Source organism: Homarus americanus, unplaced genomic scaffold, assembly GCF_018991925.1.
Source record: "Homarus americanus isolate GMGI-L3 unplaced genomic scaffold, GMGI_Hamer_2.0 scaffold36424, whole genome shotgun sequence".
In the NCBI taxonomy this organism is placed as follows: Eukaryota; Metazoa; Arthropoda; class Malacostraca; order Decapoda; family Nephropidae; genus Homarus; species Homarus americanus.
In genome coordinates this window covers 158-15,642 of record NW_024755270.1, presented here as the reverse complement: position 1 = coordinate 15,642, position 15,485 = coordinate 158, and the positions used below count along the sequence as shown (strand labels likewise).

Below are 15,485 nucleotides of genomic sequence, written 5' to 3'. Positions count from 1 at the left end.
CAGAAAAAAGTTGAACCTGGACTCTGAAAACAACACAGTTTACCTTGCTGAAACAATACGCGAATGAAGACGAAAATATCCGTAGTATTGTTATTCAGACCAGTTGTCTTAACAAAGAGCCAGGACGTTGCAATGAATGCTGCCACAGGCGTCACCAAGACCGACGCGAGGATGGCCATCCACACTAGAGGGGCGAGGGGCAGTAGGAAGCACCACGTGTCCACTCGTGCATTACCCCTACTCGCCTAGATCCTAAGGCTGAATGTCTGGAATGGGTATGTAAAACTCACCACCTCGGCGCGGCTAACACTCACTCCGAAAATGTGTGGGCTAAGATCCACCTCCTGAAGTAAGCATAATACATGGCAATAAATTAAAAGGCTCCCTGTCCCTCTTTGAAAATTGTCTGAAATGGTCAGGAGAAAAAATCAATAAATTATTAGGTTGACAGAAAGGTGAGCTAATCATGAATGAACGTTTGAGAGACACTTGGAATTTTATAAGTGTTATAGGCGAATGCTCAGAAAAAGCTGTACTGATTGGAAAACAAATGAAAAAGTACTAAGATTAGCAAAAATTCCAAGAAAATCCTTGAAATGAACAGAAAAAGAAAAATTATATAATTTGGTCATATAATTAGGCACGATGAAATAATAATATAACTATTAATGGTCAAAGATAGACGTAGGAGGACCAGAGGAAGGCAGAGACTGGGTTGATGAATTAAATTAAAAACTGGGTCCCCAGGGATATACAAAACCTTTGAGGAATGGTAGAAACAGCTCGGGAAAGTTTAGAGTGGAGGACTGTTGTCCCCAACCCTCAGATATGAGGACTTTACTCCGATTGATTGATTGAATCCAGGTAGTTTATTTGGATATACTGATTTAAATGGATTCACCTTTCTTGCCACCATCCCCACCATCCCGGACCAGGTTCCATCTTCCCTCAGGGTTCCTAGGGACCTATCAGGAGGCGTCACGAACGTGTACCTAACAAACAAACAAACAAAAACGTGTAGTACGCCTCACTCACTCGCCCATTGGCGTGTATAAAATAAAGAACTAAGTGGATAAATTCAAGTTTTTTATGGTAAATTCATTTGTAATAAGGGAAACACTTTGAACTATATAGGTTATGCGTGGAGAGAGGCTGTGCTAAACCAACATTGATTTTTATCAACAATTAATTAATAATAATGTATTCTTGTTTCACCTGCATTATAGGGATTAGAAATGTAAATAAACATGGTTCAAGGTGAAGTGAACATTATTTTTGTATACCTGGTGTACACAGTTCAGGAGAAACGCTTTCTGTACAGGTATAAAGGAGGGATAATTTACCTAACACATTAATACAATGTTAGTGTCAACTAATTAGAACTTATAATTTAAGCTGCATAATTGGTAAAGTTAAATCAAGTGAGGAGAACTAAATTCTTTATTACCGACCTATGAACTTTCTGTTGTAGGAATGATCCACCAGTATCAATTGTCTAACTCCAATAGGGTTCTTGTTACATTTATTAAAACAAATTATTTGTCAGTTTTGTAGATATTTTTTATGATTACTTCCTTAACCTCACAAAAAGTTTCAGATGAAAATTTTGGGCTCATCCTTAGTCGAATTAACTGAGTGTTTACTATTAATTGTGTATCTTCATTCTATATATACGTCTCATACTCACTGCCCAAGTAAATATATGCTAAAAATTGTCAGCTTGTATAGTGATTTTAGGTAATGAATACGTTTCTATCTATCAGTCTATCCACAGAGAATAATAATTCAACTTACGACATATTTAATGCAGTTGCGATGTGTTCCAGAATTGTAACATCAAGTCCGGTAAACCAAAGCCTCTTTCTTCCTGGAGCCTCTGGATCGTCCTTCGTCACCTGTCGGTTTAGTATACCTCCCACCATCACCAGTTTAAGTGTTGGTCTGCGAATATATCTGGAAAAGATAGAAGGTTCATAAATCTCTACTGTAGCATAACTGTTTTTTTTTTGATGCATCGGTGAAATGATTGTTTGGATTATTCTTGTAAAAATAAAATCAATCTTCTTTCCCAGTTTTATGCTTTTAGATTTTTCCACTCTAACTTGTCTTTCTCTATATGGCGCGCGGTGGGAGGGATGACGAATAGTATCCGCGGAATTGTAATTAAAGTCTGTAAGTTAATTATGCATGTAGTTTTTCTTTGTTTATATGTAGATTCAAGTTACTGTAGTTTTGCCAGAAGCGTTAATTTACCCTAAATTATTTTGGAATATGATATATAAAAATATATATATATTTTTCTACATTGCCTCAATTTACCAAACACAGCAAATTTACTTTAATATCAAGTTAAGATCTATGTGTACAACCTTTATCAACCTGCTTTACTGCGTTGTCTTATATTATCCACCAGCATCGTTCAGCCATAATCTCCTCATCTTCTTTTCAAAACTTTTTCTCTGTTCATCCTCTCCCATGTACTTCCTCTATGCCAACGCAGTGTGATGATAAAATACCTTTTGTCATAGCGCTGTCACCGTAGTCATCATCTTTAGTATCAATAAACATTCACAGTTTGTGTTCAAAATTTTTTGATATGTCATACTTCAGTAACTCCTTGCCTAGTTCATATTATACTTGAATAGTATCAACATTATACACTGCGGGCGAGAGAAGGGACCGTCAGTTACAGTTCTTGATCTGTAACCCTTTTGAGTTTAGAGGGCAGTGGCTCCCATTAGCTGAATAAAATCGTTCGGCGTTAGCTCGACTAAAATACCCAAAGGATACTTTGCCATAGGTTATCTTACTCTGTTATATATCTCATATCATCAGCAGTACTATGAAATAATGTTTTTTCAGCACTGTTTTATCATACCTCATTATGGCGTCAAAATGATATCGTGTAGATTATGGTTAATAATATATGTTTGGGTGATCGTAAGACAGCACAATACTTACTTTTTCTAGGTGTTTACGTTGTGTGGCATTTAGGGAGGAAGACCAGGTGGGGGAGGCATAGGTGAGCTTGGGAAGTATGAATGTTGTGTAAACACTGAGGAGCTCGTGTGCAGGAACTCCGAGGGACTTGAGTCGGCGGAGGTGGAGACGGAAACTGGAGGATTTGACAACTTCACTGACGTGTGGTTTCCAATTTAGTTTGTTGTCTATAGTGACGCCGAGGAGCTTCATGGAATCTACAACCTGGAGTGTGTTCGGACCTAGAGTAATGGAAGGAGGTGGGACAATGTCGGAGGAGAGGTTGATGTGCATAACCATGGTCTTGGTATGGTTGATGGTGACATGGTTGTTTGTGTGTGTTAGTGTGTGTGTGTGTGTGTGTGTGTTAGTGTGTGTGTGTGTGTGTGTGTGTGTGTGTGTGTGTGTGTGTGTGTGTGTGTGTGTGTACGTGTGTGTGTGTGTGTGTACGTGTGTGTGTGTGTGTGTACGTATACAAACGTAAGTCTTAATGATTACTTACCATGCAAGTGTGGAAGTTTTGCCAGACCAAATTTAACTAAGACCACGAGGAAGACGATCCGTGAAGATGAAATTTTGAACATTTTTATTCCACCGTCTCAGAATCTGAAAATAGAAATCCGGTTAAAGTGTAGTCAATCTACATTTGCTCAATCGAGCTCAAAGTTGCATTTATCAGGCTGATTAACTCGTATTTTATCTTTCCTCTATTAACGCGTCTGTGTATGGTGGATCAAGAGTATGGAAGACCCCAAGACGGAGAGGAAACGGTAGTGGAGAATAGTGCATGGAAAGAGGAAGAAAGGTTGAAGCAAGCACAAAAACGTCTCACGCATTTCCTTATTACCTTAACTTGGATATAAAGTACTTACTTATCTTGTCAGTCACCGAATGTTCTCTGATAGTCTTTTCTTTATTTTGTATTTCTCCTGTAAATGTGATATGATTTAATTCTCAAAAAATCTTTTTCCTACATAAAATATAATGAAAACTATTCTCCTATTGGAACATTCGTTTTTGGGGCGTTGTTTCATCATGGTGTGAAGACGGCGAGCATTGAAAGCATCTATAAAATATGTTTGTTTAAAAACTAGTCATCCAGACCCTGTCAAGAGACAGGATCTTAGTGCACAAAAAAGGTTGTTCAATTATTATATAGCAACTATTGGGATACACCACACCCGTTTGACAGGATTTTAATGATTAGAGATTCGAAAATAAATATTTCTTTAACACATATAGTGAATATATCTAATCCCTTTGGGAAGCGTCGAATTACAATGAAGGGTAAGACTACCACATTGGTAAAACATCATGATTTATTGAAGCGACAGTTTCGGAGAGATTTATAAAAAAATTTTTTTAAAGATACTTGGATGATATATTCCATCTTTTAGTCCGCTTCACATATCCAGTTATTCTTAGATTACTTGAAATTCAAACACTTAAATATACAGTTCACCTCTGAGTAGGAACAATATTTCAGTACTGATGGGTATGTCATCACTTACTCCTGTACTTACAAGTGCGGGTCAGTGCAGATCGGTATGGTGTTCCAAGAGACAACAGTACTGAATAAATTGTCCCAGCACAAATTTTCGGACAGGATTGTGAGTAGATGTTCACCAGTGCGAGCAGAGGGCTGGTCTTCACAGCATCACTAGAGAGGTCGATCTACACCATGGCAGGAGGGACAGCACCGCCACCCACCGAAGACAATCCACTTAGCAGAACCAGGACTTGTCTGTAAACACTTCTACATCTGGCGAGGTCACAGGTCGAAAGATTTAATGTCAACACACGCCATCGATGTAGATGAAGCCAGCGGCGATAATACTCCCGACGGTGGGCTATTGCCCAAGATTTACGGTGTGGCGTGTTCAGTAAGGCATGCACGGATCACTGGCCTTCGTAACTCCCAAGGTACGATTCGCACACGCACCTGGCGCACTAGACCATTTGTTGCGAGTAAGATCTTCTCCGGTGACGAGAACAAAGTTGCCTTTCCTGAGATCACAGGTTGGCTCTATGCACAGTCTCGTTCAAAATTCTTCGACCACTGCTGGAGACAGCTGGCAACTCAAGGCCGTTTGTTTACTATAGTACGTAGAATAAATTACGAATAAATGTAAAAGTGATCGGTTATTGGTTACTTAGTTTCCCGTTGCTTAATTAATGGTTATGTTTTGTTTTTTCGTATTATATTATACTACATACTATAGTAAACAAACGGCCAAGAGTTGCCAGCTGTCTCCAGCAGTATTCGAAGAATCTTGAACGAGACTGTACCTCCGTCTTTTACAGAGTAGTGGAAGGTACTTCCTCACCCAGTGTTTCCAAAAGCGATCTGCTAGGAACTGCACGTGCCGCCACCGTCGTTGAAATGAGTCCTTCAGAAGACATCCTCCCTTTGTGAAATATGCCTCCAGCATTTCAGTCACAGTTCGTCGCACTTCTGCCATCATGTTGGACCCGGGATTTTGGTCAGGTGCTAAGCATTCAGCCTCAGGCAGGGTTGCCCCCTCCAGCTTCTTTTGCCGTAAAGTCGTGGTCGTTCAGCTCTTGAGGGGCAACTTCTACCTCTGGGTCTTGGTCACCTTCATCCATGTTCACCTTTCCCTTTCATCGCTCTAGATCCATTTCTACTACCTCTGATCCTTTTATTGATATTCATATGGAGCTCCGGTTAGGTCTCAAAGTTTGTTCGATGAACCACTGCTCACCGCCTGTATTTGGTGGTGCAGCGCGCTCCTTGTATTTATGTTTGACGATAGTAGGTCACTGCTGGTTGCTTGTGGTATTACAAGTGGCACTTCACTGTCGGTTGCTTATGGTGTTACAGGTGCAAGTCACTGCCGAATGCTTATGGTGTTACAAGTGGATCACTGCAGGTTGCTTACAGTGTACAAGCTGATCACAGCCGATGGCTTACTGTGATACAAGTGGCAGGTAACTGCCGGTTGATTACGATGTTACAAGTGGCAGGTAACTGTCGGTTGTATAAGGTGTTACAAGTGGCACTTCACTGACGGTTGCTTATGGTGTTACAAGCGCAGGTCACTGCCGATTGCTTACGGTGTTACAAGTGGATCACCACTGGTTGCTTACGGTGTTACAAGTGGATCACTGCAGGTTGATTACTGTGTTACAAGTTGCAGATTCACTACCGGCTGCTTCCGGCGTCACAAGTGGATTACTACAGGTTGCTTACGGCGTCGCAAGTGGATTACTGCAGGTTGCTTATGGTGTTACAAGCGGATCACTGCAGGTTGCTAACATTGTTACAAGCAGTTCACAGAATGTTGCTTACGGTGATACAAGTGATGACTCACTGCCGGTTGCTTACGGTGTTACAAGTGTGATATTAAGTAAATTTAATCACACTTACCGTGTACTTCGTTGAATTGGTTATTTTTTACCTTAAATCCGGTGGTGCTGAATACATTGTCCTTTCCTTCGTAACCTCAGTAGCGGGCGGCAGCTTTCCCTATACGAAAAGGAGCACTCGCAACCTGTGGTCCACACTCACATGGCAGTGTCCCAACCAGTGCTGCTGTATTGTATGTTTTCCAATTTAAGGGTACAAGTACGCAATACCAAAGGAGGACATGAAATTCAGATATCATTCCATAATTTCCATATTTTACGTAAATTTAGTAACATAATAATCGTTACTGATGCAGTAGAAAAGGCGATGAGGTACACAGGCCAACGGATATGGTCATTCCGGCACCGTCCTATTGTGAAAGCAGAAGGATTGTACACTTCTGAGGTTTTCGTCGGGCAACCACTATGTAAGGCTCCTTATAACATTGGCGAGTATCGTCTCACATTTGGTCTAATTGTATTTGTTATGGTGAATTAGTAGATTTACTACTTTTGGATAAGTGTCCCATGAACCAGTTTCGTGCACTTTCATATGTAGAAAACAAAAACTGGCATCATTCAATCTACTTAATATTTCTTTGTACACACCTGAATTTAATACCTTGGATTACAGTTATGTCAAACTGTAACAATTTAACTCCGACTAAATTGTCTGTGTATCGAATCTCATAGTGCAATCTTCTTTCAGGTGTTGCATGTGAATTAAGAAGATCTGATTCATGCAGTCATCAGTCTGTCTTGGTAATTAGTGATATTACTGTCGTTATTACACACTCAATGAACATAACTAATATCTTTCATGTGGATTTCATGTATGTGCAAGTAAACCTACAGTATGTTCAGCTTTACTAGCAGTTCTCTGCAATACCGATATATTCAGTGAAATTCTATGCATACCACCTGGGTGCACGGAGATTATTTAATGCTTGTGAGATTCATCATCTAACATTTTCTCAACAACTCACATATCCAGGTTATGCCTCCTCGTCCCCATTGCCAAGAAAATTGACTGTCAAAGGACGTTTTAGCTCCAGACTAGCTTGAGTACCAGGAACTACGACCAAGGCATATCGTCAGGTTTGCCATAAATACTTAAGTGCCGAGATATCATCGTTGAAACGTCACCGCTCCCCTCAAGACAACATGCGGGTATGGAAGAACTCCTCAAAGCTAGCACCTCTGCTATGGGTGGCACGTTTGCTTATTATGGTCAGAATGACGGCGGTGCCTTCGATCAACCTGACATATCTTCACCCTGCTGGGGCAACACTGTGCGCCGCGGGGTACGCAACTGTCCTATTCGCAGCGTTTTGTTCAGAAAAATGATGCCACTCAGGTAATTTAATGTTTGTTTCCTCTTGTATTTTAGCCCAAAATGTAATGGCACTGCTCAAGAAGTGGTCGAGTTAATCTGTCCCAAATAAGAGTGGCAAAAACCTTACTCGTTTAGCAACATATGAACTCACACTCTTCAATTGCAAGTATAGCCTAATAATTATAATATTCCTTTTAGCTTATGTCGTAGTAGGTAGTAGGCAGCTACCAAACAGGAAGGCACTACCCCCAGGGAAGATATTGGAAGTATAATGTATTGTCTAATGGTAGACCCTGCTGCCATATGGCATCACGAAAATTGTGACCAAGTCCCAGGTTGCTGATCTGACTTTCGGCCTTATTTACACACTATTACAGGGTCTCAATTATTTATCTTACCATTGAAAACACAACATACATATATTGTTTCTCATTTTATATATTTTTTCATTTTTGCAATTCTTTATTAATTATTATTATTATTATTATTATTATTATTATTATTATTATTATTATTATTATTATTATTATTATTATTATTATTATTATTATTATTATTATTATTATTATTATTATTATTACATTTTCGCCCCCCAGGCCCTGGGTGGGCTGGTCCCCGTAAAAAGAAAACAAAAAAAGTCGTCCTCAATAAGGGAATGTTCCTGATTCCAAGAAAGCCGCTCAAACGGCAACGAAACGGACCAGGTGCAAGGTCGTCGTGCAAGCCTTAGGGAAATTTGCAACTCAAGACTTGGTTAGGGAACTACAAATAAATTTAGTGTAATTGTTGACGAAAGTACCGACTGTTCAGTAAGTAAATCACGTGCAGTGATAGTGAAGTATTTTGATCCGAAGAGATAATGACAAAATCGCGATGCTGGATTTGATTGACGTATTTGACGGTAATTAGGGTTCGATTGGTGAAAATATATATAACATGCTATTACAGTGCCTCACTACATTTGATATACCAATGAACAACTTCAGTGGGTCTGCTGCAGATGAGGCATCAAACATTATGGGCGAATATAACTGTGTAACTAGCAGAATGAAAGTTCAAATGCTAGGCATTAACATATTTAAACGCGTTGTACACTCGGAAACCATATTCTCTAGCCCACCTGGGTCGGTGCTGAAGGTTATTATATTGTCCTTTCTGGACGGGAGGCCACTCTAACTATCAAGAGGCAAAACAAGCACGAACACACACAGTCAAAGTACGGCTGTATAGATGATATTATGTATAAATATTGTATATGGCATTTTATACTCTGCATTATCTTCATTATATATGAACACAAAGAAAAATTACCATAGGTTGTAGTTACGAAAGTATGAATGGAAATATACACTTCCAAACCACCCAGTGAATCCATGTAACATTTACAGCGCTTGTGGCCAGACCACGATGATTCCACCACACCCTATCTAAATCTCTTATTTCCCATCATTCGCGTTACTATATGAAAAATCGAGTTAAATTTAACTACATATTTCAAAAACCTTCAATTACATTTGGATTAGTCACTCCTCATTTGACACACTTATAGTGTAATACTTTGAAAATCCCACCTGGGCACATGGAGGCCCACGGTAACTCTCACGGGGCAACATCCTTGCATTTGTTGAGAAGAGTTATATATATATATATATATATATATATATATATACTGTATATACATCTATATATATATATATATATATATATATATATATATATATATATATATACTGTATATACATCTATATATATATATATATATACCTAGATCACGCGCACCTACAGTGATTTACTTGCATATATATATATATATATATTTCATTAGCCCAATAAAGCAAGCGGACTTCTACATACAATCAACACCTCAACCCGCCAGGATTCGAACCCACGGCTCACAAGCCTATGACTGTGACCGGGGAACGCTAACCGCTGGACCACCAGGATACTAAAAGCAGTCCTAGACTTTGTTATATTTCACACAAAGCCTGTTCAACGAGCTTATGGCGCCGTGAACCTCTAATGGGGACCACCCGTATCACGTAGGTGGTCAGAGTAACGTTTTACCAAATCCGGCTTCGAAACACGAGGATCCATATATATTTCATTAGCCCAATAAAGCACGCGGACTTCTACATACAATCAACACCTCAACCCGCCAGGATTCGAACCCACGGCCCACAAGCCTATGACTGTGACCGGGGAACGCTAACCGCTGGACCACCAGGATATTAAAAGCAGTCCTAGACTTTGTTATATTTCACACAAAGCCTGTTCAACGAGCTTATGGCGCCGTGAACCTCTAATGGGGACCACCCTTATCACGTAGGTGGTCAGAGTAACGTTTTACCAAATCCGGCTTCGAAACACGAGGATCCATATATATTTCATTAGCCCAATAAAGCACTCGGATTTGGTAAAACGTTACTCTGACCACCTACGTGATACGGGTGGTCCCCATTAGAGGTTCACGGCGCCATAAGCTCGTTGAACAGGCTTTGTGTGAAATATAGCAAAGTCTAGGACTGCTTTTAGTATCCTGGTGGTCCAGCGGTTAGCGTTCCCCGGTCACAGACATAGGCTTGTGGGCCGTGGGTTCGAATCCTGGGGGGGTTGAGGTGTTGATTGTATGTAGAAGTCCGCGTGCTTTATTAGGCTAATGAAATATATATGGATCCTCGTGTTTCGAAGCAGGATTTGGTAAAACGTTACTCTGACCACCTACGTGATACGGGTGGTCCCCATTAGAGGTTCACGGCGCCATAAGCTCGTTGAACAGGCTTTGTGTGAAATATAACAAAGTCTAGGATTGCTTTTAGTATCCTGGTGGTCCAGCGGTTAGCGTTCCCCGGTCACAGTCATAGGCTTGTGGGCCGTGGGTTCGAATACTGGCGGGTTGAGGTGTTGATTGTATGTAGAAGTCCGAGTGCTTTATTGGGCTAATGAAATATATATGGATCCTCGTGTTTCGAAGCCGGATTTGGTAAAACGTTACTCTGACCACCTACGTGATAAGGGTGGCCCCCATTAGAGGCTCACGGCGCCATAAGCTCGTTGAACAGGCTTTGTGTGAAATATAACAAAGTCTAGGACTGCTTTTAATATCCTGGTGGTCCAGCGGTTAGCGTTCCCCGGTCACAGTTATAGGCTTGTGGGCCGTGGGTTCGAATCCTGGCGGGTTGAGGTGTTGATTGTATGTAGAAGTCCGCGTGCTTTATTGGGCTAATGAAATATATATGGATCCTCGTGTTTCGAAGCCGGATTTGGTAAAACGTTACTCTGACCACCTACGTGATACGGGTGGTCCCCATTAGAGGTTCACGGCGCCATAAGCTCGTTGAACAGGCTTTGTGTGAAATATAACAAAGTCTAGGACTGCTTTTAGTATCCTGGTGGTCCAGCGGTTAGCGTTCCCCGGTCACAGTCACAGCCTCGCAAGCACCAATAGGTCTGTATATAATGTGTGTGCACGCGCTAAAATGACCTAGTATATTTTACTAATGTTTCATTGTCCATGGGTTTTCTTACAGTTTGGCTGTGAGTTTTCTATTTTGTCTACCTGCCAGTTCAACAGGACTGCTAACCATCCTCCCAGCAACTCATATGCCATCCCAGACCCACAGCCTGTATGTATGGTGCAAACCCGTAGTCCAATACTTTCAAGTCAGGCAGTCAAGCGTTGGTTTGAGGCTCACCAGCAGATTATTCTATTAGACTGGCCCCCTAAAGGAGCCGATTGTAATCCAATAGAAAATCTATGGGCGCATATGGTTGTTGAATGGGATGTTGAGGAGAAAACGAGTGAGGCAGTGAGGAGACATGCACATAATGTGTGGGAGGGAATAAGGAGGAGGCCGAACATCTGCAGCAATCTGGTAGATTCCATGCCCACCAGATTGCATGAAGTTATAGCAGCAGATGGAGGTTGGACACGGTATTAACCTGTGGTCAAGAATTAAATATCCGCCCACGACGGTGCCTTGTAGGGGATGGCGGGGGAGTTAGCTCTCTGGTGTAACCTCGTTGGGGCCACATAGACTTCGTTTCCTAACACTCGGGAATTTGTCCAGGTATTTTACTATGTGGTATTGCTTCATTTTACATTAATATGCTTACAAAATCTATGCATTAATATGCAAGACTCTTGGGAATCTGTCAGGACATTAAATATATGTTTTATACTACAATAATCACATAGATATGTTTACAATGTTTATGAATAATAAATGTGAAAAATATTTTTGGGGTTTCAATTAACCAATAGTCATGCCTACAAAACAATCTTGATGCTCTAAGTGCAGGTATGTGTTAAATAACGAGTAACTGATCCACATTATTTTGGTAAATGAAGAAATGAAAAGCAAGCACTTAGCCATATGGATATAGTTACACGGAAGAAGGGAAATAAGGATGAACCATGGTTTTGATGGAAACAATGTGCTCTGGGACGATGCTCACAATGACGAATGGGAGAAACCTCTTTATGAAACATCTTACCTACTAAGAATGAAGCTTAATGTTACAGAACACACACACACACAGCGTAACTTTGTGTGACGCGTTGTCTAACTTGAGCGAAGCATACACTTGATATTACAATTTATGTATCCTTCCTATCCATGATTTACAACAAAAACTATAGGGTAAAAGTTACAATACTATACTAATAACACTCATGTATTGATACTATGACTAGTTACCAAGATACAGAGCACGATGAACATAACATGATAATGATAGTGAAACCTGGAAGGGTTCATATCATAACTTGTGTGTTCGTGCGTATGTTGCCCCGTAAGAGTTACCGTGGGCCTCCATGTGCCCAGGTGGGATGGTCAAAGTATTACACTATAAGTGTTTCAAATGAGGAGTGACTGATCCACATGTAATTTAAGGTTTTTGAAATATGTAGTTAAATTAAACACGATTTTTCATATAGTTATGTGAATGATGGGAAGCATCGTGGTGTGGCACACACACACACACACACACAAGTACGGTAAACGTTGTGTGGAGTCACTGGGTGGTTTGGAAGTGTTTATTTCCATTCATACTTTCTTAACTACAGCCTATGGTATTTGTTCTTCGTGTTCATATATAATGAAGATAATGCAGAGTATAAAATGGCATATACATTTTTTATACATAATGTCATCTATACAGCTGTACTATGACTGTGTGTATTCATGCATGTGTTGCCTAGTGATAGTTAGAGTAGGCCCCCGTCCAGAAAGGACACTATTCTAACCTCCAGCACCGACCCAGGTGAGCTAGAGATTATGGTTTCCGAGTGTACATAGTATGCATCTCTGTGCCAGCGAAGCAGCAAAGACCTTGCCACGTACTCGTGAAGATGTGTTGAGAAATGTTTGCATTTACCTCTCCCATAGTGCCAAAAGGACATGTCAGTTTCGGGAATTCCAGAGTTTTGTCAACTCTAACCACACAAATATTTCAAGCCTGTGCCCCGAGATGGTTGTCACTCCATGAAGCTGTTGCAAGAATGCTCAAACAGTGGCAACCCTCTCAAAATGTATTTCCATAGCAGGGTAATTCAGGAGAGACTTGTGCTCTGCTACTTGAATTTTTAATTACATATTGCCGCAGCTCAACACCATAAACTTGATTTTCCAGAGTAAAACCCCAACGTCGCATTTAATCCGTAAAAGCATATGTCAACTGCATAAGTTATTGCTAAACTCCTTTTGCCATTTACATAGTGTGTCAAACTCCAAATGCATGTACCAGTGAATCAGATATATTCGGGATCGCAATTACATGCCACCTTCCAAAGGTTGGAGTATAAGATAAGCATGAACACTGACGAAAATGCGTTGCGGAGATTTCTAGTAGCAGTATGGAGGGAAATAAAGTAAAGATTCGAACTAAACAGTAAGTTGTGGAGACTGGCGGTATATTTACACCCCAATGAGTCAACAATTTTATAAACATGTTATTAGCGTTTAGAATGAAGAGGGAGATGCCAAATATATATGTTTTGGACATTTGCAATGGAAGTGTTGTCACTTCTGACGTCCAATGCTAATGCAGATCGCCCTTGTCTAAGATGAATTTAATTAAGGAAACAGAGAAATTGTCTTCGTATACAAACTGTAAATTCTCAATAACCTTGAGCGAATGTCGTAATTTAATATTATTGTGGATATTACGTATTGTTACCACGTGTTGGCACTGTAGCGGCTGTGGTGCTCGCATTATGTGATGGTGCTACAGTTGTTATCATTCCTTTTCTTTCCATAAGAATGAAGTCTTATGTTAAACGGTGATATTATATTTCCTAAGATTTGTTGTTAGCAGCTAGTAGGCAGCTATCAAACAGAGAGGTACTACCGCCTGGGAAGATATTGGAAGCATAATGTAATGTCTAATGGGTTGACTCTGCTGCCATATGGCATCACGAAATTGTGACCCAGTCCCAACCAATATTCTGAACTGAATTTCTGCCTCATTTACACTCAATTACGGGTTTCAATTATTTCTCCTACTTTGACAACACAACATACATATATCGTTTCTCACTGTTGATAGCCTTTTCAATTTTGCATTTCTTTAATGTTCTTTATTATTATTATTATTATTATTATTATTATTATTATTTTTATTATTATTTTTATTATTATTATTATTATTATTATTATTATTATTATTTTTATTATTATTTTTATTATTATTATTATTATTATTATTATTATTATTATTATTATTATTATTATTATTATTATTATTATTATTTATTTTTATTATTATTATTATTATTATTATTATTATTATTATTATTATTATTATTATTATTATTATTATTATTATTATTATCATTATTATTATTACTAATATTATTATTATTATTAATATTATTATCGTTATTATTATTGTTATTATTATTGCTGCTGTTATTATTAGTGTTTAATTTTAATTGTGAAATAAGAATCGAATCATATAAATAAATTATTTACTAAATATTTAAATGTTTGTCAATAAGATCATTTGTAAGTTCACAGGCGTTGTGCATGACGCTTAGGCATTTTTTTATTTTTTTTCTATTTTGTATCTGTTTTCATTTGGCTAAATAATTTTTCAATATCAATATCAATAAGAAATTATGCAGAATTCTCGGAGAGCCGAATTTCAATATAAGTAAATATTTCTTGACTGCAAATGATCTGAGGTAAGATATTTTAATTTTATTATAGTGTTTTAGATGTTTATAAGGCTTGTCAACCCTTATTAAGTGAAAGGCCATATCCTACTTGATATTTGGTTTGATAGCTGATATAATATGTAGGTGTTCTGCATGCCTCATCAGTGCAACCATGTATGTCACTGATGTAGGCGATCAGCTGTTCGTTATAATCACTGGCGTACACAGACAGACATTTGTACTCACAGGGGAGGTATGAAATTGCGTGTCCGAGCGAACGCTAATAGTCAGTCCGACCAGACCGAAACATTACGACACTGCCCGGGTATTCTGAAACCTTCGCTCACTGGGAGCGCGGGATCGCGTGTCCGAGAGGAAGGCTCACAGCCCCTGTACACGCAGACCGAAGCTTTACAACACTGTCCGGATCTTTAACATTTCACTCAAACACACAACACCAAAACAAGGTAAATCCCCCACTCAAGTATCAAATTACAGACAAATCTCTCTTCTACAAACACCGGGAACATCCTAGAAAAAATCATTAACCACAGACTGAGAATACACCTTACTATATTTACAGTACCTGCTTTTATTGTACCATCAAAATCGTTTTATCGGAAATTATCATGTGAATAAATAAGTAAT

The 15,485-nt window shown here is 39.3% G+C and overlaps 1 long non-coding RNA gene across 1 annotated transcript; it reads right to left on the bottom strand.

Annotated features, from left to right (window-relative positions):
• Positions 1-324: 324 nt before the first annotated feature.
• LOC121856478 lies at positions 325-1,934 on the bottom strand. The gene is made up of 3 exons (XR_006086981.1): positions 1,795-1,934; positions 902-992; positions 325-344 (listed from the first exon to the last, which is right to left on the bottom strand). It is a non-coding gene; the product is annotated as an uncharacterized LOC121856478 (long non-coding RNA).
• Positions 1,935-15,485: the final 13,551 nt, after the last annotated feature.